General features: G+C 36.5%; 1 non-coding gene across 1 annotated transcript; it reads left to right on the top strand.

Annotated features, from left to right (window-relative positions):
• Positions 1 to 15,097: 15,097 nt before the first annotated feature.
• Positions 15,098 to 15,169, top strand: TRNAE-UUC (transfer RNA glutamic acid (anticodon UUC)). Its single transcript has one exon. It is a non-coding gene; the product is annotated as a tRNA-Glu (tRNA).
• The last annotated feature ends 12,068 nt before the right edge of the window (positions 15,170 to 27,237 follow it).

The raw sequence follows: 27,237 nt of genomic DNA, 5'->3' as shown, positions 1-27,237 counted from the left end.
ACCCCTGATTGCCAAGATTACACCAGCAACAACTCAGTTCGATATACCAAGAGAAGATCATGATGAAGATTGGGGGGAAAAGTACTTGAAGGTTCCCAAAAAGAGATCCTTGTTGCTTGCAACTCTACCTATCCCTGCTTGCCATCTATCATGTTGATAATGTTGAATAAGAAATGAACCCATTTTAGATTATATGTTTCAAAGTTGTCAAAAAGCAGGAGAAAGATAGGATATTGAAGAAACCCACCTTGGAGAACCCACTGCTTTTTCTATAAAGAAATATCAAATTTTAATATATTTTGCAAACCCATAAAACAAGAGAACCAAGCAGCTCCATGTAATGATAACTAGCTTATAAGGGAAGCAACAAACTCCTGCTTGGTCATGTTCTTCATCTCCTCCAACTCCTTTTCATAATTAGAAACCCTAAAGTAGAAGCAAAAATAACCAACTTCTGTCATAACCAAAAAGCTTAGGAAAGTTTGAAAAAATATATATTTGTCGTAGTGGTTGGACCCCAGAACTTGAGAGTTGCAAGATGGTACATTTTTCTGCTTTCTCTTCTTTATCATAAACACTTCCAAATAATTAAAATGCAAATCCAATTAAGAATGTGGTAGATTGAAATTGTTCAAGGATCTTGAATGTTAAAGAGAAAGAAAAAAGAAAAGGAAAAAAAAATGAATGATGAACTTTCTCTTATGAAGAGAAAATCTTATAGTTTTCGTTCAAGAGTGAGCATTTTCAAATTCAATGCTATGTTCCCATCATCTTCCAAACTACTATCACCTCTATCTACACCATCAAAAATTAAAAACAAGAAAAAAAAAAATTATAAACTCAAAGATCCGAAAATTCTGCCATTATTGATGAGAAAGATCTTGACCCATCAAGGCCCATTGGAGTACTTTAAAATCATACAGCTTCATTGATGTCCCCGAAGGAAAATATTTCTTCTCAAATAACAAAGTTGCAGAGGGAGAGGAGAGGGCTTATCAATCAGAATTATGGTCTCGAATTTGGAGATACAGGAGATGAAAAGAGGAATATGAACAATATTTACAAATAAAAAAATAATCAATGATTGGGAGACATGATATTTTGAAAAGATGGAAACCCAAAAAGGAAGATAGAAGGAAACAAAGATTTTATAATATTTAGAATATTAATAAGTATAAAAAGTCGTAGAGAGAAATCCCTACCATGATTATTTTTTATTTTTTAAATTAATTATAATAAACACCTCACTTTCCTAAACATTAAAAATAGAGAGCATTTTTCTATCCAAAAATAGATAGATATTATAAAATAAAGAGAAAATATAGAATACAAAGAAGAAAGACAAGATGAGTTCAATCAGAACTAATTCATTTAGTTGAGTGCATTACATATTTATAGTAGAATGAGCATTTACTATGATATGGAAATACAATATATGATTCTTGCACACAATAAGATATTCTTGATATGGAAAGATAGATTGCCGCCCAAGATAGAAGGTGCATAGAATGGAAATATTGACTGCCAACATTGTGTGTTGAGATCACTGTAATCTTCAATTAAGATGGGAATGTGAATCACCAAGATTGTATGCTAAGGTGGTTGAGATCTTCAATTGGAAGTATTGTCTACTGGGGGGTGATGGATATCCACAATCAATATTATTTATGACACTCCCCCTTGGATGTCCATCAATAGATAATGTACCTCATTAAAACCTTACAAAGAAAAAACCCTATGGGAAAAAATCTTAGTGAAGGAAAAAGAGTATACATATCTAAATAATACGTATTGGTAGCTGCCTCATTAAAAACCTTACCAGGAAAACCCAGTGGGACAAAACCTTGATTAAGGAAAAAAGAGTGCAGCACGTATTTTACTCCCCCTGATGATAACATCATTGAGTATCTTTGAATACATACATTCTAATATCATATACCAGCTTCTCAAGATTTGAAGTATGCAACTTTTCAATAGATAAATCTGTCAAATTATCATTTAAACGAGTTTGTTGAACATCGATTTCACCATTTCATTGAAGACCATGAATGAAGAAGAATTTTGGTGAAATATGTATCATTCTATCTCCTTTGATGTATCTTCGCTTCAATTAAGCTATGCATGCAACATAATCTTCATATAATATTGTTCAAACCTCTTCTTCTAATAGAAGACTGCATGCTTTATGAATGTATTGTATCATTGATCTAAACCAAATATAAAATAGTTAACATTCACTTGTGAATAAATAGCCTGTTTGAGATCTAGTTGTATATAGATCAGATAAAAATCTTACATCTACATAACAAGTAAGTTGATGCCCACATTCATAAAATATTATCATATCAATAATTTCTCGAATATACTGAAATATATGTTTTATAACATTTCAGTGTCTTCATAATGGAGAAGAGATAAATCTTGCTAATACACTTATAGAAAATGTTATATCTGGTCTTATATTATTAACAAAATACATTAATGCCCTAATTGCACTAAGTATGGATGACCAACAAATTTTCCACTATTTTCTTGGGGTCAAAATTAATCTTTCTTTATATTGAGCGATCTCACAACCATTGAGGTACTCAATGGATGTATTTTATCTAGATAAAATCTCTTCAAAATATTCTCTATATAAGTTGATTGATGAACGAATATTTCATTCGTCAAATGCTCAATTTACAAGTCAAGACAAAACATTGTCTTTTCAAGATTTTCATTTCAATTTTCTTCAAATAATTTACCGCTTTTGGAAACTCTTCAGGAGTTTCGAATATGTTTAAATCATCATCATATATACTTACTAAAATTAGATCCATATTCTTTAATAAAGGCACAATAATAAATTGGATCATTTTTATACTTTTCATTTAGTAAATATCCACTAAGGAGATTATACCATATATGCCCTGATCATCTTTGAAGCCTTATTTAACAAATTTCCTAGGAATTTTTATATGCTTCGATCATTTTGAATCCTTCAGGGATTTTCATATATATTTCACACTCGAGTGAGCCATATAAATAAGCTGTAATAATATCCATTAGATGCATGTCAAAATTTTCATATCTTGCTTGGCATTAATAAGATATCTAAAGGTGATTGCATCCACCACAAGAAAACATGTTTCCATGTAATCAATGCCGCAGCATCTGCGAAAATTCTTGTGCCATAATTCATGCTTTATATATCACGATTTCATTCTTTTTCTTATTTCATTTTTTTGCAGAAAACTCAATTGTACCCCACTGGCTTTATACCATCGGATGTTGGACTACGGGTCCAAAAACTTTTTATTTTCAAGCGAATTCAATTTTGCTTGAATTGCATCTCTACATTTTGGCCAATCATTTCTTGATTTATATTTATCAACAAATTTATGTTCAAGATCCTCGTCTTGTTGTATTATTTCAACAATAACATAATATGCAAAAATGTTGTCGACAACTTTATCTTTTCGGTTCCATCTTTTTCTCCGCAATGACATAACTAATTGAGATCTCTTCATTATTTTCAGGTACCTAAACCTCTTCTCGGGGTTTTATAGAAAGTTATGTCTTCGGGATCTTCATAATCAATTGTCTCCATATTATGATCATCTTGATCATTTGCTTCTTTCTCTTTTCTAGGATTTTATCCTTGGAACCGATTGATCTTCCACGTTTTAAACGTGGTTTAATTTCATTTGCACTGATAGATTGTCCTGCTAGGACATCAATTCTAATTGGAGCATTTACAGCTGGAATATGAGATTTAGTAACTCTTAGCAGGTTAGCAAATCTGGCAGTTGATTCATAATATTTATTGCATTATCCTTCGAACTTCAAGTTCACAGTGCTCAGTGTGAGAATCTAATGAGATAATGATAATGCATACAATCAATATCTTTTTCCAACTGTTTATTCTCTTCCCCTCATGTTGGAAAAACTAATTCATTAAATAAATCTCCTATCATTGGCAATATATTGCATTATATAAGGAGATTCATATCCAACATATATTCCCAACTTTATTTGGGAACTCATCTTTGTGCTGACAACCTTTTGGCCTAATACGTACAAATGATGCTTTATTCTCATAACCAATGATATAGCTATTAATTGGAGACATTTAATAAATGATTTTGCTAAACCATTTTGGATATAAACATAAACAACAGGCTATTCAAATGTGATCTCAGTTGTTATACAATAATCATAAAGCCTGAGATGTAAATTCACCAGCATTATCAAGACAAACTGTCTTTATCTTATAATCCATAAATTATGCTCTTAATCTCATTATTTGAGCAAACAATCTCGCAAACACCAAATTGCGAGTTCATAATGAACATACATGTGACCACTTTATAGATGCATCTACTAAAATTATATATTATCTGAATGGTCCACATGATGGGTGGATGGGCCCATATATTTCACCCTCCATACGTTTCAAAAATGTAGAATGTTCAATCTCAAATATAGCTGGTGAATATTTAATAATAAAATTTTCTTGAGAACAAGCAATACAAGAAAATTCACTTAATTGAAAAATCTTCTGATTCTTCAATGGATGACAATTGAATTTTCAATAATTTTTTGCATCATACTTGATCCGGGATTGTCCAACCGGTCATGTCAAATAATAAAATTATTGGAATCAATGTTCATTTGATTTACCCAAGCATGTGTTTCAACCATGCGATATTCATGTAGTACAAATTGGGAGAAATATCTAATACCTTTGTATAGATATTTACTTATACCATTATTTGTAGTCTCAATCTGATAATCATTTTGGTAAATAGCTTTGAAACTTAATAAGTTTCTTTGAGACTTACTACAAAATAACGAATTATTCATAGCCAATTTTATCTCCCAGATAATAATAGATTAGCTCTTCCGGAGCTTCCAATCAATGTTGTACTACCGATTTTATATGAACATTGGCTTCCGCATCATCAAATAAGAGAAATATGTATATTTTTCTCTCAGTATAATATGCGTCACAGCATATAAGAGAATATTCACATTCTTCATCAAAATGAAACAAAATATATTAAAAGATATATATAGAAAGTCAATAAAAAAATTATAGAGGAAAAAGATTAAATTTAAGATAAACTAACATATGAGATGAGATTTGAAGAGAAAAGAATTACAAACTAATATAATATTAATTTTATTTTTATTTGAATTCTACTGATGTTGCATCTAGAACTTCTTCGAGGGTCGGATATTGAGATGACCACCTTAAGAGCTCTCCAGCCAAGTTGGGATAACTGGGATGCCTGCACACACAAATAAAGCAAGAACGGTCCGGCCTAGTTTTGGTCGGGGAAACGGCTCCGACGCTCAAGTCAACCTAGGCAATAATAAGAGTTCTTGAGAGAGTTCTCAAGAACGTAATGAGTAACTATTCAGATAAAAGTTCTCGTACCTTTCTCTATGTAGGAGGTGGGTTTATATAGAGGTTACTTGGAGGCGGCAATTCCTTAAGTTTCGGATCGATAGTTGAGGAGTGAGTGGAGTAGTGGAATAACGGCTCCTTCTTTGTCGCACCTAATAGTGCCGTTATGCTGACTCGCCTCCCCAATTCTCGGAATAGATATGCTGAGTGTTTATGCGTAACTAACTCTTCTTGACCTGGTCAAGAGAGTCTTCTGAGAAATGCTAGAGTTGGATATATATCCTTCCCGAGTGAGGCATTCGGGACCCTTCTCCAAAGAAGAGATGAGCCTGCCTAAGGGGGTATATCTGTCCCGAGTGGTGCACTTGGGACCTTCTTCAAGGAAGAGATCAGCCAACCCAAGGGGGTGCATCTGTCCCGAGTGAGGCACTCGGGACCCTTTATGAGGAAAGAGATGCACCAGCCCGAGGGAGGTGTATCTCTCCCGAGGGGGGGGGGACTCGGGACCTTGGTTCCCCACAACAACTAACATAATCAAATCTTCAACTATAATCTTCAAAGGAGTTTGTAGCATCTAGATGTGTAGTATCTGTGAGGCCATCAAAATCATCACTTTAATAGCCAAAAACTGCTCAAGTATCATGATTTTGGAAAATCCAATTTATCTCCACATTATCTTTATTTCTTTAATTAAGGCTTGACAAAGCTTAATTAAATATTGTGGAGTATGACAGATACATGTCTAATGGCTTTCATACTACATCGGTAACAAGTATTATCTTCACTCCTTGAATTGTTATATTAAGAATCCTTATTATTCTCTAATTTATTTTCATAATAATGACGGTAATTATTCCGTCTTTTGCCTCATCTTCTTCTACAGTCATGATCATAATTTTAATTTTGCCTTCTTTCAGGCATATCATGAATTGCTGCATTCACTTCAGGGAATGGAGCAAAACTAATAAGATGAGCTTCATGACTTTTCATTAATAGTCCATTATTTTACTCAGCCACAAATAGGCATGATATCATTCAGAGTATTTCTTAAAACTCCTTTTACAATATTGCTATTGTAACAACAGATTTGAAGTTTGAAAATTTGCTGGCAAGTCTTCATCAATAATATTTTCTCTACAGAATTTCAATAGAGAATTAATTTAAAAAAACTACAAAACTGTATTTATTTATAATTTCAAATCTTGCAACTTCATATGCATCTCAGAAACTGTATCATTTACAATTTCAAATCTTGCAACTTCACGTGCGCAGAACTGTATTCATTTACAGTTTTAAATCTTGCAACTTCATGTGCATCTGCAGAACTGTACTCATTTACAGTTTTAAATCTTGCAACTTTATGTGCATCTGCAAAACTATATCATTTACAGTTTCAAATCTTGCAACTTCATGTGCATCTGCAGAACTGTACTCATTTACAGTTTCAAATATTACAACTTCAGGTGCTTTTAACAATAGTTGTGGTGCAAGTCTAACAACCACCATATAAATAAATAAAATCATTATTGGTTAATGACAAACCTTAATTGTTAAGGTAACCTAATATCTTAATTGATTCTTAGATTCAATAAAATACATACATTTTTATCATGATGCACTTACATTACAAAATGGACAAGGTAAACTCCATTGTTTATAAAAATGCGCAAGGAGGTAAATCATTCTTTTCACTTTGGAATAGAAAACATGATGATACATAGTATGCTGTCTTTCTTCTCAAAAAACAATGCTTTGAGTGGAGTCGTTCACAATTATTTCGAGCAAAATCGTGCTGATAACGTATTATAAAATAAAGAGAAAATATAGAATACAAAGAAGAAAGACAAGATGAGTTCAATCATAACTAATTCATTCAGTTGAGTGCATTACATATTTATAGTAGAAGGAGCATCTACTCTGATATGGTAATACAATATATGATTCTTGCACACAATAAGATATTCTTGGTATGGAAAGATAGATCACTGCCCAAGATAGAAGGTGCATAGAATGGAAATATTGACTGCCAACATTGCGTGTTGAGATCATTGTAATCTTCAATTAAGATGGGAATGTGAATCACCAAGATTGTATGCTGAGGTGGTTGAGATCTTCAATTGGAAGTATTGTCTATTGGGGGGTGATGGATATCCATAATCAATATTATTTATAACAATAGAGAGTTTTTTGTGTCCTATAAAAAAGAGAAGACAGAGAGATTATTTATTAGAAAATATATAGAGATTCTTTAAAGAGAGAGGTAGAATTCTACCAAAAAAAAAAAAAAAAAAGAGAGAGAGAGAGACAGAAAAGGAAATAGTATTTATGGTATATACATATTTGAACAAAAATATATTAGAAGATCCTTTAAAAATACCACCAAAAAAAAAAATGGAGGTTGATTGGTTGATTTATAATTTTTTTTTTCGCTAAAAGGGTCATTTGTATTAAAAAGCGAAAAAAAAAATAACAAACATACTATCAAAGTGTCATCCCTTAAACCCGCAACAACAGTTGCCCCAAATACACCCAACCTCACTGGATCCAACTCACCTAATCATAGATAATGAACCAAAATCTAAAGCGAGAGCGACCAGTAGCATCTAAATCAAGTTCTCTCCTTATCAATACTATCTAGGGTATATTAACATCAGTTTGCTCTAACCTTCTTATTTTTCCTTGGGCGACTGGGCTTCAACGATGAGAGCCACCCTCCACTTGATCAGGAAGAATAGCTGCTGCTCATCTATACTGGAGTGAACGACCAAAGAAGAGCCTTCCAAACCATCCGAATTTTGTTGGGCCCCACACAATCCCACTTGATGGATCATTATCTACAATCAATTTTTGTTGGGAGTCCAGGTTACTTAAAGGAGTTGTAACCAACTTCGAATTCAATTCTTTATTCAAAAAATTTTGAATTTGAAAAGAACCCGTTCCAAGTGAGAGAGAAAGACCAAGAGAGGAGAGCTTACCTGAATTTTGTTGGACCAACAGATCATTAATTCCATTCGAATTTTGCTGGGCCCCACATGGTCCCACGTGATGCTTAACCAACTGATCATTATCTCCATTTAAATTTCGTTGGTTCCCACTTGTTCCAGCAGAGCAATCCACGCTACTTGAAGGAGTTGTAACCAACTTCAAATTCAATTCCAAATTTTTCTTGGCCAACAAATCATTATCTCCATCCGAAATTTGTTGGGCCCCACATTGTCCCAGTTGATGCTCAACCAACTGATCAAGATCTCCATTCAAATTTTGTTGGGCCCCACTTGTTCCAGTAGAGCAGTCTATGCTACTTGAAGGAGCTTTATCCAAATTCGAATTCAATTCCGAAAATTGTTTGGCCAATTGATCATTATTTCCACCTGAATTTTGTTGGGCCCCACATGGTCCCACTTGATTCTCAACCAACTGATCATTAACTCCATTCAAATTTTGTTGGGCCCCACTTGTTCCAACAAAGCAGTCCACGCTACTTGAAAGATTAGAGGAGGAATTCTTACCGGACTCAACTACCACCTCAAAAGGAACCAATCTATTGGATTTGAGTTTTGAATTCAAATTAGAAATTAAATCAACCGAATCTTCATTGGATGAATCTACCTAATCCTCCAAACCTGCCTCCTCTAAAGCCACATGGATGGGTTGTTGAAGTGAACTAGGGGTCTGCATTCGCACACCTACATTAGGAATCCCATCCACAGTATGAATTTCTACTGGAACGCTTGAAGGTTGCACCTGCAACTCATCCACCTTAGAAGAGAACTTATAGTGAAGACCCAAATGGCCTTCCCGATTATGCAAAGAACACCGCTGAATACCACCTAAAAAATCACCTTCTGAAGAAAACTAAAAACTCGAACAGTCTTTGGTTCAAGACGCTCGATCTGAACCTCATTCGCACGAACAACATCAACCTCCAATTCGATCAAAACTCTAGCATAGTGACCAACAGATCCTTGATAAGTACGTTTATCAAGAGAAACAGGACGACCGACAGACTTTGCAATTGAAAGAAGCACTTTCTCATGCCAATACTCAAGAGGTAAATTAGGGAAACGAACCCAGACCAACTTACCCGCAGGTTGAGGAGACTAGATATTAAAATCCGGCTGCCATCGCTGAAAATGAATGTATTGCTTACCTACATTCCAGAATCCTCTATGCCACACCTTAGTCATATCTGCCTCACTATGAAACTGAAAGATGATAAACCCTTTCCCCAAGGAATGCAAGATCACCCCCTTAGACAATTTCCAAGCGCCCCTAGCAATCTCTCGCAATTCATCCATGGTTGTGATGTGAAAATTTGCCCGTCCAATCAAAGAAAATCGGAATTGATTTCGTTGTAATTCATATTCCTGTTGTGGGATTACATTCCTACGAAACTTTCCCGCCTGTATAGGAGAAGTGAGGGAATCAATCTCAGGTAGCACCAAGGTCCCCTCTCTAGTAACCCACACAACCATCCTGACTCCTGAAGATTGGGGAGCTTCCCCACTTCATTATCAAACCTTCTCCAATGAAAAATACAGCCCAAACCAATATAGTTATGTGGACCACATCGATGCATGGCAACATGCATTCTTCTTCCAAAATAAGCAAGATCGCCATTCTTGGTTTTTCTGCTTCAGCCACCAATTCCCCAAAATTACATGATTCCCCCATTGGTTCACCATCTGGTGGGTTACACTAGGACCCCTTGAAGCAATAATACCTGCAAGCATTGTAGAAGCATTCACTATTTTCTACCAACACACCACAACTATCCCTACATGCCTGGAACTGCTCAGGTTCCTTGTCCATTGCAATCTTGCATGGATCATGTACTAGGAATTTATATTTGGTGAACACACAAATGCCCAAAGCATGACTGACCCAAGTAATGAATGGACAATTTCATGTCTTGCTCGGGCCTATCATGTCAAATGGTGGGACAACTGCAACATTTCCAAATGCATGACTCTTGCCCTTATCAAATCATTAATGGGGCTTGAACCAATCCCCACAATTTATCTAGCTTCATCCAATAGTAGCAAGAAAGCCAAGTTGTTGGCTAAACAGGCTTTGCTCGAAGCTTAGATAGCTGCCCTTGATGAAGAAGATGAGGACGATGAGGATGATTATGAACAATCCATTAGTGACTCCATGTTGTATCACTGTCATGTTGGACAACATGCACAGGATCCACTAAATGATGAGAAGAAGGACGTTAATGAAGACCTTCTCGCTGAATCTGTTGCATCCACCCCTTTTATTCGTGTTACAAGCAAACGCGGCTGAGGACGTGGCAATGGACGATCTAAAAATATAGCCAATACCATTGGAAAAGGGAAGAAGCCTGCTGCCAATTGATTGCCTGAATAATTACGTCCAGTTCACAAGACTTGAAGATGGGAAATCGTCAGCCATGACAACATCAAAGAATGGCCCGTAAGTTGTGATGGCAATACCGTCACCCTATTACCCAAGGTAAGATATGGGTTACCGTTACTATTCCGGCCCTGAATAGTCTGATGGGTTCTATCGGTAAAAGGACAACATGTTCATCATTCTTGTTTAAGAATGGTCCAGCCAATATTTGGCTTGGTCAAATAAGATAAACCAATTCAGCCAAAACCCATCTCAGCCTAATCAAGTTAATCATTTTGAACCAAAACAAAGGGGAAAACAATGTCTTTGACACATGGAATGCTCTGGAATAGTTCATCATCAATCATTTATGCATCTTACAGTGCAAAGCAATCATCCCCTCAACAATGCAAATCAAAGGCCAAGATTCAATCAAGGCAGGTCATATCATTTCAAACAATATCTCATCAATACCCTTCTAGGGTCAAGATTCGATCTTCCAATCAGACAGTTAGGAGCAAGGGTTCTAGACAAATTATTATTCATGAATAGTAATCTTATCACAACCTTATCTCACCTTATCCAAGAAGATTACAAGAATATCTCTGTGATGACCATCCATCAAGATTAGATGCGATCAAGATTACAGGATTAGAAGAATATTCCATCATTGCCTATAAATACTTGTGTTATCTGTTGAGAAAGGGACTCCCTTTGGACCCTATTTTGAAGAGTTCATTCTCCACTTCTGTTTAGAAGTAGGCTTACCCTTCCCCCATTATTTGTATCATCCTTCAATGGTTCTCCATCGATATTTGTAATACTTGTAACACCACGAGAGGTCCTGTCTAGTCCGTGGTATATATATAAATATAAAATATATATATATATATATATATATATATATATATATATATATATATATATATATATTTATATATATATATATATATATATATATATATATATATTAAAGAACTAAATTTATTAGAAATTAGAGACTAAGGATCCATTTGATAACCCATTGGTTTTTCTGTGTTTCTTGTTTTGAGAAGCCAAAAAAAAATGACAAAAAACCATTTGATAAGACCGTTTTGTTTTGTATAATTTTTGCAATATTAATTGAAATTTATGAAAACTTTTGCTTCAAGATTAGGTTTAAATGAAGTAGTTTTAGAACAGGTATTTATGAAATTTGATACTATAAACATAACAATGGCAATTTATGTAAACTTTACGATAATTTTCAAATCCCTATGAGCAATGTTGTTATTTCCAAAAGCAAGTTTTATCATATGCCTAAAAGGATGTCTCCTTCTAGAAACACTCAACCGTTTTTGAAGCAGAAAACACTTGGTGAGTTATCAAATGGGTCCAAAAAATTGCCTCATCCCTTGCCCCAAGAGTAAATGAAACTTTATTTTGATGCCTAGTTGGACCTTCTCATTGGCGCACTCTCTTTTTTTTTGGGGTCAAATAGGCACAATCTCTATAGCAACCAAGCCACCAAGCCTCTCTTGGTCAGGCGTTCTCGCTCAAATTTCAATAATTCTAAAATCTCAAAGAGAGGCAGCCATCCTTAGAAACTTCCCATCTCTCTTAACGAGGAGAGAGAGGAAAAGAAGAGGAGAGAGAGAGAGAGAGAGAGAGAGAGAGAGAGAGAGAGAGAGAGAGAGAGAGAGAGAGAGAGAGAGAGAGAGAGAGAGAGAGAGAGAGAGAGAGAGAGAGAGAAAAGAGGAAACAACAAGTAGAGGGGAAGCCTTAGCTTCTCCATGAACTGAAATAGCCAAGGATCATTCATAATACAGGAGAGAGGGCGAGGTTTAACAGAGTCAAAATCAAGAGATGTACATGGAATAAGAACAGGTAAGTGATATTGACTAACATATGTATGTTATAAGTGGGTGATTCCACTTAGTAAACATGTAGCGTTCACATGTTATATAATGTTAATGGCTTCTGTAAGTTTGGTACTTAGTGTATCCAAATGGGAGGGCATAAAGCAAGACTGGAAAGAAAGGAAGGAAATAATAAGAATAAAAAAAATTTAATAAATAAACTGTTAATGGCTTCTGTAAGTCTTGGTGCTTAGTGTACCCAAATGGGAGGGCATAAAGCAAGATCGAAAAGTGGAAAGAAAAGGGAGGAAATAATAAAAATAAAGAAAGAAATAAACTGTTAATGGCTTCTATAAGTCTTGGTACTTAGTGTCCCAAAATGGGAGCGCATGAAGCAAGACTAAAAGGTGGAAAGATAGACTAGACCGATGATGGCCTCCTGTGGATAGCACTTGGCCTTGTTCCAGAAGACTAAAAAGAAAATCTCTTAATGAGAACCTCTGAGATTGAGACTAAGATGCCACTTACATGGTTTAGACTGAAGATGTCCTCTCTACAAGTAGCGCTTAGGTTTGGATTAATAAAGAAAAAGTAAAAGGGAAATGAAACTGAAACTGAAACTGAAATGCATAATGTCATAAGACTTTGATGTGATAATGAATGCATGATGATTTACCTGATTTGCTTACATGGTTGTCAATATTGCTTACTGGGCCCACAAAGCTCATTATTGTAAATGTTAACAAGTCCCCAGATACATGACAAGGGCAACGGTTCTGCCATCCAACAATGCCTTTAAAGTAGAAGATGGAAACCCTTTTTCTTCTTGTTGCAACTGATGTTTGCTTAATTGGATTGTGAATGTATATATTTCTTTTAAGGCTATATGTAATTAACTGGATACCGTTGAAAACTCAAATGTAAACATAACAAGACTTTGGACTATATACATATGTATATGAGAAATTGTCAAATAGATTATCTGTCTTAGTCCTTGGAGGTATTTAGTTCATTATTGTTTTTAGTGGCTTTTAAACAGGTTGATACTGAGAGGAACTCTCACGTACCCTGGTTGGATATCTGTAATATGGGCCCCACCAAGCCTGTGAAAACTTGGGTCGTGATAGAGGTTTATCAAAAATGAGTTTCTATAAGTTTAAAAAAATACTTCATTTCTTTTTAATTTTTCTTAGTGATTTAAAACTACTTTGTTCATACATTATATATGCATGATTTTTTACTGGAAAATTATTAGGGACACTCCAAGATAACTGGCAAAAAGTATAGATACCTAAAACTATGCCAAATTGGGAATCATACCCTTTTCCATTAGAAACTTCAATTAGTTACTAGAAATGAAAAATATATCCTTAGCTGTATTATTCTAAACCTCATAATATAAAATGATCAATTAAGTAAGAAAGAAGAATTCATAGAGAAATAAATAAGATTCAATTTTTTTAGAGCAACATTGTAAATTCACAAAAGAGTAAGGGTATTATAGGAATTATGAAATTATTTTACCATAACTTAATGGAATTTGCTAACGAAGTGTACCATTGTGAAACTAAGAGACATTTTAGGGTGTCTATGCCAATTTAATGTATTTTGAAGATGTCCCTATTTTTTACCAATTTTCTTGGGGTGTTTCAAAAACTTTTCCTTTTTATTTAGAAATACATTATGCATGATAGAAGATAATAAATAATCATACAAAATTTGCATGGATAATCAAAATGTGTTGTGGCTCTTCTATGTATTTTATTATATTTTAAAACAATGGTTTTTTATTTATATTTTTTTGAAAAATAAGCTTTGATATACTGGAGGCAATTGAAATAATACCTACCTACAAGAAGAAAATCTTATGTGAATTTTATTTCTAATTGCATAACAATATGATCTAAATTAGACTATCTATTTTTAATGAGTTGAATGATTATCCAATTCCTTTGATTACAAAATTTCATATATTTCAATATACATATTAAGTGGTTTTTTATATGTTATTTTTTATTAGGAAAATTTTCAGGAACACCTCAAAATAAGTAGCAAAAGTCACAAACACCCCCAAAATATATCAAGTAATATATCAAGTTAGTAGAGACACTTCAAAATGGTAAGTGAATTAAAAGGAAAAGATAAATATATCCTTGATAGTATTTATGTACTAAAATTAAATTAAAAATTTATCCTATTCTATATATTATCATTTAAAAAAGACCAATATACCCTTTATCCTTTTTCTTCCAACGTTTTCACTTCTTAAATACTGGTCTTGGAAGATCTGATGAAGACTGTGATGTAAATGCAATGCAAGACAGATGATGACAAACACTTGAATAAGAAGAGAAAGAAGTATCATAGACATTCGACTGAGCAAATAAGGAAAATGTAAGCATTAATATCTTAATTGCCTTCAAATTCATTTTATCATCTGTCATAATTTAATTTGTTCTAAATATTTTTTATATTACAAATTTGTTAGTTAAAATTTGTTTATCCATCCATTGTCGTCCAGTGGTTAGGATATCTGGCTTTCACCCAGGAGACCCGGGTTCAATTCCCGGCAATGGAAAATTTAAAAAAAAATGTTTAGACTCATTTTTCGCTTCATGGTTGTGGGGGGTCAATGCCTAACCAATCCTGAATGAGAATCTAGAACATAATCGTTTTGTAATTGATAGAAATCAAATCAAGATTGATGGTGCCTAGGGAATTGTAATTGATAGAAATCAAATCAAGATTGATGGTGCCTAGGGAATCTGTCTTCTTGCGGTTGAAGCCTCCTGAAGTGCCTGTCAATGGTGTTGGTTCCACTGTAGGTGGGAAATTTTCTTATGCAAAAGTTGTGGGGACCTCGGTGCTACTTGAGATTGATTCCCTCCCATCTCCTACATAGCCAGGAAAGTATTATAGGATTATAATCCCTCAACAGGAATACGAATTACAACGAAATCAATTCCGGTTTTCTTAGATTGGACGAGCAAATTTTCGCATCACAACCATGGAGGAATTGAGAGAGATTCCTAGGGCACTTGGAAATTGTCTAAGGGTGATCTTGCATTCCTTGGGGAAAGGGTTTATCATCTTTCAATTTCATAGTGAGGCAGATATGACTGAGGTGTGGTGCAGAGGATTCTGAAATGTGGGTAAGCAATAGATTCGTTTTCAGCAATGGCAGCCAGATTTTAATATCCATTCTCCTTAGCTTGCGGGTATGTTGGTCTGGGTTTGTTTCCTTGATTTACCTCTTGAGTATTGGCATGAGAAAGTGCTTCTTTCGATTGCAAATGTCTGTGGGTCGCCCTGTTTCTCTTAATAGACGTACTCGTCAAGGATTTGTTGGTCACTATGCAAGAGTTTTGATCAAATTGGAGGTTGATGTTGTTTGTGCGAATGAGGTTCAGATCAAGTGTCTTGAACCAGGGACTGTTCGAGTTAGTTTTCTTCAGAAGGTGATTTTTGAGGATGGAATTCAATGGAGTTCTTTGTGTAATCGGGAAGGCCATTTGGGTCTTCATTGTAAGTTCTCTTCTAAGGTGGATGAGTTGCATGTGCAGCCTTCAAGCGGTCTAGAAAAAATTCCTACTATGGATGGGATTCCTAATGTAGGTGTGCAAATGTAGACTCCTAGTTCACTTCAACAACCCATCCGTGTGGCTTTAGAGGAGGTAGGTTTGGAGGATTAAGCAGATTCATCCAATAAAGATTCGGTTGATTCAATTTCTAATTTGAATTAAAAACTCAAATCCAATAGAGTGGTTCCTTTTGAGGTGGTAGTTGAGTCGGGTAAGAATTCCTCCTCTGATCTTTCTCTCTCTCTTGGAATGGATCCTTTTTCAAATTCAAAAGATTTTGAACAAGGAATTGAATTCGAAGTTGGTTACAAGTCTTTCAAGTAGAGTGGACTGCTTTGTTGGAACAAGTGGGGCCCATCAAAATTTGAATGGAGTTAATGATCAGTTGGTTGAGAATCAAGTGGGACCATTTGGGGCCCAACAAAATTCAGTTGGCCAAACAATTTTCGGAATTGAATTTGAATTTGGATAAAACTCTTTCAAGTAGCGTGAACGGCTCTCCTGGAACAAGTGGGGCCCAGCAAAATTTGAATGGAGATCTTGATCAGTTGGTTGAGCATCAAGTGCATCAAGTGGGATCATGTGCCCAGCAAATTTGTTGGCCAAGAAAAATTCGAAATTGAATTTGAAGTTGGTTACAACTCCTTCAACTAGCGTGTGGGACCATGTGGGCAAAATTCGGATGGAATTAATGATCGGGTAAGCTCTCCTCTCCTAGTCTTTCTCTCTCACTTGGAACGGGTTCTTTTCAAATTCAAAATTTTTTGAATAAAGAATTGAATTCGAAATTGGTTACAACTCCTTTAAGTAGGGTGGACTCCCAACAAAAATTGATTGTAGATAATGATCCATTAGTTGAGCATCAAGTGGGATTGTGTGGGGCCCAACAAAATTCGGATGGTTTGGAAGGCTCTTCTTTGGTTGTTCACTCGAGTATGGATGAACAATAACTTTTGAAAGTAGTTCTTTGTTCAAGCTTTTCTTCCTGATCAAGTGGAGGGTTGCTCTCTTCGTCGAAAGCCTAGTCGCCCGAGGGAAAATAAAAAGGTTAGAGCAAACTGATATTAATATACCCTATATAGCATTGATAAGGAGAGAACTTGATTCAGAGGCCGGCACCTCGTTCAGATTTTGATTCATTATCTATGATTATGTGAGTTGTATCCAATAGGTTGGGTGTATTTGGGGGCAACTGATGTTGTGGGTTTGAGGGATGGCACTTTGATAGTATGTTTGTTATTTTTCTTTTTGCTTTTTAATACAAATGACCCTTTTAGCAGTAAGAAAAAAGGTTCAGGGCTTTTCTTTATTTCTCCTTTTTGTTTCCCTTCTATACAAAATTTAAACTGCCATTCTCTTGCATAAATTGATTGACACAAAGTCAACTCGATTTATCGTGTCGTAGAGTCTATATATTAGTTTTGATTGTAAAAATACTAAAATTGAATTATTCTAAAGTATTATTTGGTTTTTAATGGATAAATAATGAGAGATTGAGACTTATCAATTCATTTGCATTGGTAATTACAACCTATTAATGAATCACTACACCCTGATGACTGATGAGAAACAGAGGCAGCAACAGCAATTGAGCAAGCAATTAGGTCTTGCTCCAAGGCAAGTCAAATTCTGGTTTCAAAATTGTACAACTCAACTCAACGGCTTTACTTGTCTAAATACTGAATTTTCTGGCATTGAGGATTTTCTCTATTTTTATCTTCTTGTAATGTGAGTGGTAGGAGTGTTGTTGGCTATCCAAGAGCGGCACCGTAAATAGAAATCAAGTGGAAGAGGTCACAGAAATGGCCACTACAAGTAAACCATTATGGATCCCTTTTCGACGGGGTTTGCCTGATTTGCAGAAAAGGAAAAGAAAAGTGAAAATGCCAAAAGGAGGAGAATGTAATTTGGATGTTAAGATATTTATTTCTATATTGATTTAATATTAGCCCTCAGGGTAATACTGTAAAGTTACAAGACATTAAGGACAATTCAGGAATTATAAATTATCTAATAATGACTTAATGGTATCTATTAACTGATTGTACTATTATGCCATTTTAAGTGTCTTTGCTAACTTGATATATTTTTGGAGCGTTCTTGAAATTTTCCCTATTATGAACTACAATTTTGAAGTATTTTTTCGCTAAAAGGGTCATTTTATAAAGCAAAGAAGAAAAAGAAGAAGAAAAAAAATACAACAATTAGAACGTTAAGAGGAACCAACCTCGCTCATCTGCAACAACAGTTGCCCCCAATACACCTTTCCTCACTGGTTCCTACTCACATTTGATAACTATTAACCATTAGAATTGGGCACTTATTGACATCCACTTTTGGTTCAGTGACACACAAAATGTCTGGTTGATGAGTCATTAACAAAAGTTTAAGAGCCCTCCTCCCAGATGCATTACCAATGCCGCGAATATTCCTAAAGAAAAGCTTCATAGTAACAGTTACATAGCAACACTGTCCTCTCCCAATGAGAGGCTCTTATTTACTGTAGATACTTTCTCTAAAGCTACATCTACTTTCTCAAATTCCTTTGCCATAGAACCCTTTTTACTTGTTAACACTTTCCTCACTACATGAGCCTTCTTAGGATGACCAGGCTTTCGACGAGGAAAAACTACTTCCAATTGCAGCGTTCCATCACTTTCCAGCCTGGCCGAACTCTGATGGGTCTCACTAGATTCCAAATCATCCTCCCTAGTTGCCACATCAGCCCCCATTGAGCTCCCTCTTAAACACATTCCTTCATTGGCCAAATTTCTAATTACCTTCTCAGCTTCGGGTCCCACCAATGAACACCCCAAAGAAAGTTTCCAATTTGATAAGAACTCTTATCCGCAGCAAGGACTTTTTGAAATTCAAATGAATTGGCCGAACCACAACTTCATTCTTATCTGGTCCCACTAGTGAATTCCCCAAAGGAAATTCACCAACTGATTTAGAATTCTTAGCCGCATCTAAGGATTTTTTAAATTCAAAAATGTTGGCCGAACCACTAACCTCAAATTCATCTTCGAGGCCCACATGAGAACTCCCCAAATGAAGGTTACCAATGTGAGTAGAACTCTTACCCCGCAGCAAGGACTTTTTGAAATTCACATGTATTTGCCGAACCACAAACTTCATTTTTATCTATAGGTCCCACTATTGAACTCCCCAGAGGAAAGTTACCAATTGATTTAGAACTCTTAGCCGCACCCTAAGATTTTTTTAAATTCAAAATTGTTGGCCGAACCACTAACCCTCAATTCATCTTCAGGGCCCACTTGATAACTCCTCAAATTAGGGTTTCCAAGTAGTTTAGAACTCTTTCCCGCATCTAGGATTTTTTGAATTTCAAAAGGGTTGTTGTCCTGGGTAGGAGACGAAGAAGACTGATTCGGAAAAGAATCCTTACCCAAATCCAAAACCTCATTAGCAGATAACTCTGGATTTTAAGAGGAATTATCTAAATTCCCATTGGCCGACATAGAATCCACAAAAACCTGCCTCCACTAAAGCCACATGAACCACTAAAGAGGACAAATTTCTTTCACCCTCAACCTCCAGCGACTTTGCAGTCCTAATAGAAGTAGAACCTTCATTCTGAATATCATCTTCATGTGCCAATTGTTGAGGAACATACTTCTCTTTTGTAGAATAAACATTAATAGTGCAATTTTGGCCCAAATGGCCTTCTCGATTACATCGAAAGCATCTCTGAATAGCATCCTCATAAATCACCTTTTGAAGAAAACTGAAAACACGTGTAGAATCAGGTTCAAGGTGTTCTATTTGAACTTCAAGCACTCGCTCTGCTTCCAATTCTAATTCCACCAGAATTCTAGCGTGATGACCCACAGAACCTAGACGAGTACGACGATCTAAGGAAACTAGACAACCTACTGTCTTGGCAATAGAGAGTAATACCTTGGCGTGCCAGTATTCAAGAGGAAGATTAGGGAAGCGAATCCAAACCAGTTTGGCAGAAGGTTGGGGAGCATGAATGTTAAAATCCGGTCACCAACATTGGAAACGAATCAGTTGATTGCCAGTATTCCTGACACCTCGTCTCCAAACTTCTGTCAAGTCCTCCTCACATCTAAATTGAAAAATCACGAAACCCTTCCCCAAAGAATGTAAAAAACTCCTTGATTCAGTTTCCAAGATTTTGATGACAGATCACGTAGAGCATCCATTGTCGTCTGACGAAAGTTTACCCTCCCAATCAAGGAGAAACAAAATTGAGTACGCTGTAGCTCGTACTCAGTTTGAGGAATAACAATACGCCGATAAGATCTTGCCTGCATAGGAGATGGGAGGGAATGGATCTCAAGCATAATCGAAGTCCCTACCACCCCTACAAAAGATCTACCACCATCCACCATCTGAGTGAAGCCATTAGCAGCCTTTTCCGAAGGTTGCAAACGCAGAAACACTGATGCCTTAGGCGCACCATCTTTCTCCAAAGTTTCTCTCTCCTCCATCTCCTCTCATTCCACCAAAAACCAAAAAATTATGTTTGAAGTATTATTATATTAAAATTAACTAAATAAAGTTACAATTTTGTACAAGGTAATCTTGGTTGTATTTAGTTTAACGAATTATATTCAATTATTTTGCACTTATTTTGTGATAACTGCCCAGGTCTAGGGTTAAGTTTAGAGGTAAACATGAGTCCATATTTGCAGCCTGTGAGGATCTAGATTGATTGCAATGTATTGTAAATGATCGGATATGAATTATAACCTGCACAAGTGATATCTGCTCAATTGCATAAAATAAATCCCTTGTGAGACTAACCCAAATTAGGATCAGAGTTCTAACCAAGATTTGAAAAGTCGGTCCAAATTCAGATGTTGGCAGCCGGCAAAACCACTAAAACCCCGAAATGTCAGTGAAATATTGCCGACATTTAAAAGGGTTAAAACTTAAAATCATCTTCATTGGAGATGATTTTTGTAGAGAGAGAAGCAGAGAGAAAGAGAATCATCTTCGCTGGAGATGATTTTTGCAGAGAGAGAGAGAGAGAGAGAGAGAGAGAGAGAGATTTCCAAAGGGGGAGTGAAACAATCTGCCATGACGGAACCACAACGGCCATGGAGGCTTGATCTTGTCGCTCACTCCACACAGCGCCGTTCAAGACGATGTCGTCCCAGGGTTTGCTGGTACTACCTTGCTTTCCTTGGAGGTGGACGAGCAGAGCGATGGCGATGCCTAGGGATAAAGAAAAAGAAAATCTTAACTTCTCATCTTGAATGTCTCCTTCTTCCTCTCTTCTCCAACATCCGATCCTATCTTTGAAGTAGGAAAGAAGCCATCGATTCCCTTCTCCGTGCACCCCAAATACAAAGCTTTCTTTCTCAAGTTTGTTGTTTTCATCTCCTTGCTTCCCTTCTCTTTTTCTCTATATACATTTCTGGCTTTCACTCTGTCCTTTTCTCTTCCTTTCATTTCTGTTCTCCATATCTTTTCATCTGTACCTCAAATCTGTTGTTGTGGCATTACCGGAATTAGGTTTTTTCAATCAAGGTTTTCTATAGTCATGGCCGAAGCTCCTTCTAGCTCTAGCGGCAATTGTCACGGGAATGATGGTTAGAGTCCCCGTTCAAATGTTTTAGACCAGGACAGGTACCTACCAATCGCAAATATCAGTCAGATCACCACAATATATTGCTGATTTCTTGACGCTATATCGTCGACTTAAGGAATATATCATTTTGGGTGGGGTTTTCATGTCGCCTACGAGCGACATGGCGATATATCGCCTTGTGTTGACGATATATAGCCTTGTATGTAGTTTTCTGCTATCAAATTCAAAAAGTTGTTTGGAGAATGAATTTGAATAAGAATAAGAAAGACTAAGGGCCTGTTTGGTTACATGAATCCAGAGATTTGAAATCTCTGGATTCACTAATGGGAGATTTATAATCGTTTGGTTGTGTGAATCACAAAATTCATGAAATCTAAGAATTCACCTTTTTACACTAAAAACGTGAATCTGTAGATTTATGGGTATAAGGCGAAATATAGAGATTTCATCCCTACTATAAAAATGTTAAACATCTGAACCATTACTCCATAGATTTTTTTTTTAAAGATGAATCTACATATTCCATTTCAAAGATTTAGGCTAACCAAACAGTTCATTTTATGAACCATGACTCCATAAATTTGAAATCGCTAAATTTTTGAAATCTCCAAACTCAAGTAACCAAACATGCCCTAAAAGAACTAATTTGAAATCTTATATTTGAACATTTGAAACCCCATATATTGGATTTATCTTGAATTAACTTCTTTCAAACTAGTTGTTTTGGATTCTATCAAATTCACGATGTTGTTTAAAGAATAAATTTGAATAAGAAGAAGAAGAAAGACTTTTAACAGCTTAACAGCAGCAGGCCACCACTCAACACTTTCTTCTCATTTAACATTGGATCCAAGGTTCTTTAGCATGACCTTGTGCAATCTCTTCACAAAACAATGAAAACAAAGAACAAAGGAGCAAGGTATATTATGACATTTCAGCGAAAAATCGGAATATTGCTCAAAGGCGACACAAAACCAGCTTTGAAATGACAACAACTAAAAGTCGCTGGAAAATCGCTGAACTAGTGAAACAAAATATCAGTAAAAATCGAAACTTATGCTATTGGCGGTGTGAATTCTACTGCTGCAGGTGCTGTTGAATGCCAGAAGAGAGGAAGAGAACCATGGTTTGAAGCTTTCTTCTTCACCTTCTCCAACTCCAACAACGGAAATGCCTTACCACTGCAACTCTTCTCCACCACTATGGGTCCACAATACATCTGCTACCTCTTTTCTTTGGTATCTCTTTCTCTCTCCCGCACTTTGCCGTCTCTACGATCTTTGTTCACTCTCTTTGTCACACCCCACCCACCGGTATCGGTCCTGCTCAACAACCCGTGGGTGCGATATGTCACATGATCCACGGTTTTATCATCAATAACAATAAATGCAAGTAATAATAATCAAGAACAAGAGTATGTTCAATTAATTAAATAAAAAGATTACAGGAGTCCAAATACCAAAGGGATAAATCAAAGAAAAGGAAATAAAGAAATCAAGTTCCAAAATTTATTGAGTTCAGCGGAAGCAAAAATTAATCTAGTTCAGTTTTATTCTTTTAGCTTGCTCTTGGGCTAAAGTCTTTTCCTCAGTTATAGCAATTTGGAGAGCTATCCAGCTTTGCTCCAAAGATCTCTCAAAATGTTGAGCGATCTATCTCCTTCTACCGTCAATGGGTGCTATAAGCGTACTCCATGCATCCGCAGGAGGCTTCATGATATACATCTCTGTCACCCACTGACGCCACCACATTCTCTTCCCAGGAGTTGCTCCAGTCATACGGAACTTCTCCTGGTCCAATATACTTGTCTGTATAATACAACTTAACATACAAAGAAAGGAATGAGTTCTAATGAACTCAGTAAGGAAAACACATCTTATATACATATCGGCAGTGTATCAAGGTAAGCACATGTATAAAGAATGTTATGCAAATATATGGATGCAACTAGAATCTAACTATGCAAGTCTCTAATGGTTGACATGCTTTAAGGTATAACACCAACCCTCCTTTGGGTAGGTCTAGTCACTCTAATCCCACATGAACTAGTTACCTCTTTTGGGGATCCTAGGCAAAGGGGTTCAGTCTTCGTCAATCAATCATGGCTGGGGTTTAGGTCCACACTCTGTCACCATGACCATTGGCATGAGTACTGACGCATGTCGGGGTTTCTAATTCAATGCAGGATTATACAATGAGATACTACATGTAGTCCAGATACTTCCTCTGTGGCACCAACCAACTCGGTTCAGGTATCCTTCCCTACTTAGGAATGAGAACCCTCACGGACTGGCTACCGCTGTTGGACTCCATTCCCTAACCCTATGGTCATCCACATATCGTTGGGGTGGATGCTCTCAGGACCCCTCACAACTCTTGGCCGCTCCATGGATGTCCATGAGCCCAAACCCTAACATATGCAACCCTACCGTTGGGGTGGATGCTCTCAGGACCCCTCATAATGCATGATCAACAGTGGACCACTGAATCTCTACACGGACTGGTTGTTGTTGTAGGATGAAACAGAGTTACGTCACTATTATCACTGATCATTCGGCTTCAATTCCCTTACTGAAAGAGTAGTATCATGTATGGATACCTAGCCATGCAATCTAGATTTCCTAGGTATGTCATCCAATAATCATGATTGTGAAATCCAGCCTTTCCTAACCCTGACCCTGACCAGGATCCATTGGTGTTGGTAGGACCGAAGACCCGGAGTAGTGGAAGAAGAGACTTGTGGGCCCTCATAGTCGAAGATCGGGAGACCAAAGCCTATGGATATTGACAGTGATGCCCCTTACTTGGATACACTGGCAGTATCACACCCACCTAGCCAGGATCCTATCTGGCATACCCGGGATGTGATCCATAGCCCAAAGCCACAGATCGAGCGGCCATGCCTCCCACATACACGATAACATAATCATGAACAATATAATCAATGTATAAAGAAATAATAGATAGACCAAATGAATAAGACAAGATAGATAATCAGAGTGCGGAAACATTTAAGTATCAACTTCAAAGTGATAACATCTCAAAGAGAAGGAGTGATCAGAAGTCACTCCTTCACAAATAGCGGAAGCAGTAGTAAATCAAGTTTAGTTACAGACAGTATCATAATCAAATCCATAAAAACTGGAGAGAGAAGATTCCAATGATTACAGTCATCCAGGGAAATGGGGCCTACACATAGGTTTCTTCTATCCTAATAAAAACTTCCTCGTAGGTATGGATGAAGTGAATCCAACGTGGCCGCTCCCTCACAAGAGTGGGGCTAACCCTGGAACGAACTATAATCCTCCTCGGCACCGAAATATTGACTCTCATAGTAGCCATCACCCGCAGGGTAGTATGTGGGATCATAGCTCTGGTCGTAGGACGCGCCATCAAGATCGTCAGCATACCTGTAGGAAAATCTAACAAATTGCACAAAAAGAAATGAGTTCAAAAGAACTTAGCAAGGCAAGTCGTTTCATAATACACAGTCCATTCGATACAATTCACCATACGATGCGATATGATATGATGCAAAATGAAATATGATTCTATATTAAGTATGCTGGTCTCTAAGGTAGACATGCTTTAAGCCGTAGCACCATACTCCTTTGGGTCGTCATTCACACCCCCTCAATCATAAGATATCTTGGGTCTGCCTAAGGAAGTTCGGTAAAGTCATCTCATAAACCATGGTTGGGGAATCAGTCACCGCTCTCTCACATCACCGTTTGGTATAAGTACAGGCGCATGTCACAGTAAAGCCTAGCCCAATGCAAGTCATCTACTCAGTCATATCATGTCAGATCCAGATACGTCCATTCCTCGCCCTCGACGATCCTTTCCGGTATCCTTCACGCTAGAGTCACGGATATTACTCACCGGACTCACCAACCCTATTGGTCATCCACATATAGTAAACGGGAAGCTCTCACGTCCTCTCACGGATTGGTTACTGGTCTTGAGCGCCCGTGAGCCCAGGTCTATCCATATGCAACCCTACCAATAAATGGCCCCTTTCGGGTATCCGCAATATAGTTCAAGCCCTCTCACGGAGTGGATACCGGTCTTGAGTACTCTCGCTCATATTCTACCATGGGTCGTTCGGTCTCAATACCCTTCCGAATAGGGTCTGATACGACAAGGAAAATATCCTAACCATACACCTAGAAAACCCTATGTATGTCACCCAATGACCCGAGAAAGTGTTGATAGGCACCATCAGAGAACATCCCATACTATTCCCTCCGATGCCCAAGGACAGAAGTGTCGAAAGGACACCTCCCAATCCCAAGTCATACGTAATCAATCACAAGATCAATCTCATCATATCATACTTAAATCAATAATTCATCAGATAAACAATGTATATCATAACATGGTTGATCATACTTAAATTCATGAAGCATAATTGTACATGATATTCTAAATGATATATGACATTATATTACTGATAAAAAAAAAACATTTAACAGTCATGTATGGTAGAGGAAATACTCATATTAACATAATCATTAAATTCCCATAATATAAGCATGTTGATGTAATTAACATACTTAAGTTAACGACTGTCCTTACCTTAATCAAGTTGTAATTAAATTCAAGGATCACGAAGAATGGTTCCAAAGTCAGTGTTGTTACCCTAGATAACACACAAGCAACATCAGAGAAGAAAACATTCAAATCGGGGTTCAAACGGATCAATTCGGCTGAGTACAGGGCATTAACAACTCTTGGTTGACTGGCTTGGTCGACTGTCAGTCGACCAAGACTTGTTAACTTCTGGGCAGTAATGGAAACGTGCTCAGAAGCTGCCCTTCCACTGCTTCGATTGACATGAAATTTGGAGGGCATGCTTATAACAGTAAGAGGATATTACACACCAATTTTCATGATGATCCAACGGTTCAATCAAAAATTCCCAATTCGAAATATTAGGTTCTATATGGTAATCCTCAAGAATCAAAATGGAATTTATAGAAATTGTAAAGGATGGTAGGAATCAATCAAATAAAGGATAAGAATTGAGTTAGAGTCTTAATTTCAATATTGTCTAAGCTTAACATGCATCTACATATCAGATTGAATCAAAATAGATTAATATTGAAGAGGATCAAAGTAATGAAGTGAAATTAATCTTAATTGAATCATAGCATATCATGAGTGAAGATGATTAAGGAATTGAAGAGGGGAAACTCATGGTTGAGTGTTTGCAAGATTGCAGCACTTTAGCCATGGTCTCAAGATTATCAAATGATAGGAAAATGAATAGATTAGAAGAGGATAGAAGGAATCATACCTTGGATTGATGATTAACACATACACCAATGATTAGAGTCAAAGATCTTCCCAAACTCTTTAGAAGTTGGTTCTGTAACTTAACTAGATTTGCTACTTTCCACTGCCGTATGAGGAAGTGACTTTTGATCACTCTCTTTCTTTCCTTTTGGATTCTATATATATTGGTATCATCTTTATTCC

Source organism: Hakea prostrata, chromosome 11, assembly GCF_041222555.1.
Source record: "Hakea prostrata isolate BN-2017 chromosome 11, UWA_Hpros_2, whole genome shotgun sequence".
Taxonomy (NCBI): Eukaryota; Viridiplantae; Streptophyta; class Magnoliopsida; order Proteales; family Proteaceae; genus Hakea; species Hakea prostrata.
The sequence above is the reverse complement of the archived record's forward strand: the minus strand, read 5'-3'. Positions and strand labels throughout refer to the sequence as shown.